The 4345-nt window shown below is 39.6% G+C and overlaps 1 long non-coding RNA gene across 1 annotated transcript; it reads left to right on the top strand.

Moving 5' to 3' along the window:
* Positions 1-663: 663 nt before the first annotated feature.
* On the top strand, positions 664-3726 carry LOC120438087. The gene is made up of 3 exons (XR_005611655.1): positions 664-1077; positions 3520-3566; positions 3715-3726. It is a non-coding gene; the product is annotated as an uncharacterized LOC120438087 (long non-coding RNA).
* Positions 3727-4345: the final 619 nt, after the last annotated feature.

Genomic DNA, 4345 nt, shown 5'->3' with positions numbered 1-4345 from the left:
AACGTTTGTTATAGACAGCCACCGTAATGACTGAAACCAGCCCACTGAAGGAACATTGGGCTGGGAGGTCACCTTCATCATAATTTTACAAATTATCATGACCAATGATCAACAAGTATGAAGTTAGAGAACAAAAATCTAGAGGCCGAAATTAGAAGAATATGTCATATTTAAAATATCTGCATCGATGCTTATCTAGCCCCCTTCAATTTGTGTTTACTTTTGTTTTGAATCACAAATGCTGCAATAAGTCTCAAAGTCTCAAACACTATAGTATGAGTGTGCTTTTGTGTACTGAGTCAATAAAACAATATCTACTAGCTCCTCACGGATTCCTACTAAGAAATATTTTATGTGTATGTGTTTGTTTGTTTTTTTAAATTGTACAGAGTTAATGCATAGCATGTATTAAATCATAAGTCTCTTTGTTGATTTTATTTTAATTTCCTTACTTTTTTTCAGACTCAGTCACTGTAACCTCTCAGAGAGAAGCTGTGAAGCTCTGTCCTCAGTTCTCAGCTCTCAAGCCTCCTGTCTGAGGGTGCTGGACCTGAATAATAACAACCTGCAAGATTCAGGAGTGAAGCTTCTGTCTACTGGGGTGAACAGTCCATACTGCAAACTGGAAGTTCTGCGGTCAGATCAAGTGATATTAGGGTTTTTTTTTCATCAATTGGCAAAAAACTCTGATAAGTAAACTTCATTCATATGTGTTTGTACTTTTAGTATTTCAGTCCACGTTAGAGTAAACTGTCACATTTCTGTCTTCTTGAACATAAGGCAATGAGGATTCCAGCAAGTCCTGAAAAAGTATTAAATACTGCCAAATCCAATAGCTTCTAACTGCACCATCAATAGACTTTAACACAAGTGTTTTTTGTCTTCCCGTTCAACATTTTTCAGGCTGAATGTCTGTAACCTGTCAGAGAGAAGCTGTGAAACACTGTCCTCAGTTCTCAGCTCCGAGTCCTGTAGTCTGAGAGAGTTGGACCTGAGTAACAACAACATAAAGGAGTCAGGACTGCAGCTTCTTTCTGCTGCAGTGGAGAGTCCATACTGTACACTGGAAATTCTCAGGTCAGGATTTAGTCTTTTCCACTGAAAACTATTTAAAACACATATTATATCAATGGATAAATATCTTACTCACCTATGACTTTAATTTCAGACATGAAGCCGAAAGTCCTGTTTTTTTTTTTTTTACCATTTTGACACCTAATAATGTCAATACAACAGAATGTACATTTTCAAGTTCAGTCTACTTTAGTTCAGTATACTGTTTTAGACCCAATGAGGCACTGTGTGCTCTCTAACATTCTCTCTGAGATATAACTTTACTATTAAATGCAGATAATTTCTCATTTGATTTTAACATATGTGAATGTAAAGTTTGTCAGAAAAATATTCCAAAAATCCAGATTTAAGTGGTGCCAAAACAATGGCTTTGCTGTACAGTCTTGGCCCAAAGTTTAGAGAATGTCACAAATATTGGTTTTCACAAAGTTTGCTGCTTCGGCTTTTATGATGGCAATTTGCGTATGCTCCAGAATGTTATGAAGTGTGATCAGATGGCATGCAAAGTCATTCTCTACCATGAAAATGAACTTAATCCCCAAAAACCCATTTCCACCGCACTTCATCGCTGCCATAAAACAACCTGCTGATATCATTTCAATAATCATAGAACAGCAGACTGGAGTCGTTAAAATGAGGGCGATACATGAAATCATTGTTATTCCTGTTAACCATGGTTACCTGCAAGGAAACGTATGCCATCATTGTGTTTTATAAAAAGGGCTTCATAGCCAAGGATATTTTTGCTACTAAGATTGCACCTGAATCAACAATTTATCCAATCATCAAGAACTTCAAGGAAAGAGGTTCAATTGTTGTGAATTGTTGCTTCAGGGTGCCCAAGAAAGTCCAGCAGGTGCCAGGACCATATCCTAAAAGATGAGTTAGCTGCAGGATCAGGGTTCTACCAGTGCAAAGCTTGCTCTGGAATGGCAGGGGGCAGGTGTGAGTGCATCTGGATGCACAGTGAGGTGAAGACGGTGTCAAGAAGTGTCAAGAAGGGCAGCTAAAAAGCATCGGGTACAAACTGATATTCTGCAAAAAAGTACAGCAAGTCGACTGCTGAAGACTGGGATAAAAGTCATTTTCTCTGATGAAGCCCCTTGCCGATTGTTTGGGGCATCTGGAAAAAGGATTTTCTGGAGAAGAAACGGTGAGCGCTACCATCAGTCCCGTCCCATGCCAACAGTAAAGCATACTGAGACCATTCATGTGTGGGGCTGCTTCTCATCCAAGGTAGTGGGCTGACTCACAATGTTGCCAAAGAACACAGCCATGAATAAGCAATGGTACCAAAACATCCTCCAACAGCAACTTCTTCCAACCATCCAAGAACAATTTGTGAATATTTTGTATTGACCAAATTTTGTATAGAGCCATTTCTAGGATCATGTGAGTACCATGCCATAAGTACCAAGTAATAACTAAGTGGCTAGGGGAACAAGTCATTAAAACTTTGGGTCCATGGCCAGTAAACTCCCCAGAACCAAATTTAATAGAGAGTTTGTGGTCAATCCTAAAGAGGCAGGAGGACAAACAAAAACGACTAATTCTGACAAACTCCAAGCATTGATTATGAAAGAATTGGCTGCCATTAGTCACGATTTGGCCCCAAAATTGATTGACAGTATGCCAGGGCTAATTGCAGAGGTCTTAAAAAAGAAGGACCAACACTGCAAATACTATCTCTTTGCATGAATGTGATGTAAGTCTCAATAAAAGCATTTGAAACTTATGAAGTGCTTGTATTTATACTTCAGTACATCACAGAAACAACTGACCAAAAGATCTAAAAACGCAGAGGCAGCAAACTTTTTGAAAAAAGTCAAAGTTGTTAGGTCAATCTGCTTCCTGGATTAGAGCCAGTGACACCCAGCTACACACCATTTGCAAGATTTGTGAATTGTTAAGTGGGGTTATATAAAGAAAGTTGATTTAAATTGAATCTGATCATTCATGAAAACCACCAACATCAATGACCAGTGACTCGGGTCATGGAAATTATAATTCTAAGTAACTTTTCAATCTCATCCCATAAGGTGCTGATATCTGTACTCTGAACACCAGTATTTTGAAATCAAATTTGCTACTTGTCCAGTTTCTATCTTGTGTGAAGAACATAGATGTATAGAAACTCTCTAACTCAACAGTATGAGCTATGTTGACTGATAACAGTCTGTTTAAGCTTTCAAGATAAACAAAAGAGGAATATAAAGATAATGAAGGTCATTGTTTTAATCAGTCATATTTCATTCAGTACAGTGGTGTACTGACAGATCCAGGATCAGTCGAAATCATCAGCAGTTTGATCCACAAATGGATTGAAGTATATTTGTGAAAATGTTAGGCTGTTCCTTCCTCAGTGTCTAACAGTGTGTGTATGAGAGCCATGTAATGTCCATGTGTGCATGCTGACTGTGCTGCTCTGACCCCTCCTCCTTTCAGGGTGGAGCCTGTTGGAGTCCGATGGTTGAGACCAGGTCTGAGGAAGTGTAAGTGTGTTTTTAATGGGATTCATGAAAACAAAGCAGCACACATTCAACCATCTTCATCATGTCAGGAGTCATCATCAAAGTGTCAATCAATGAACAGATGATGGATCAATAACTGCAGCTGGATTGTGTTTGTTCTCTCCATCAGATTCCTGTCAACTCACAATCGACACAAACACAGTGAACACAAAGCTCCAACTGTCTGACAACAACAGGAAGGTGACACGTGTGGAGGAGGTTCAGTCATATCCTGATCATCCAGACAGATTTGATGTTTATGAACAGCTGCTGTGTAGAAATGGTCTGACTGGTCGCTGTTACTGGGAGGTCGAGTGGAGAGGATATGTTTATATATCAGTGAGTTACAGAAGCATCAGAAGGAAAGGAGGAAGTGATGACTGTTGGCTTGGAGGGAATGATCAGTCCTGGAGTCTGTACTGCTCTGATGGTGGTCCTCATTCTGTCAGACACAACATGATAAAAACATCCATCTCCTCCTCCTCCTCCTCCTCTGTCTCTAACAGAGCAGCAGTGTATGTGGACTGTCCTGCTGGCACTCTGTCCTTCTACAGAGTCTCCTCTGACACTCTGATCCACCTCCACACCTTCAACACCACATTCACTCAAACTCTTTATCCTGGGTTTTATTTCTGTTCTCCTTTTTCCACAGTCTGTCTGTGCTGAGTTGAGTGTAAAGAGTGTCTCCTGTTAGAGAAACACTCTGATTGTTGAACAGATAGTTCAGTCTGTACATGTCTGTTTGCACTAGAATTAACTTT

Source organism: Oreochromis aureus, linkage group 3 (genome assembly GCF_013358895.1).
Source record: "Oreochromis aureus strain Israel breed Guangdong linkage group 3, ZZ_aureus, whole genome shotgun sequence".
Classification (NCBI taxonomy): Eukaryota; Metazoa; Chordata; class Actinopteri; order Cichliformes; family Cichlidae; genus Oreochromis; species Oreochromis aureus.
The sequence above is the reverse complement of the archived record's forward strand: the minus strand, read 5'-3'. Positions and strand labels throughout refer to the sequence as shown.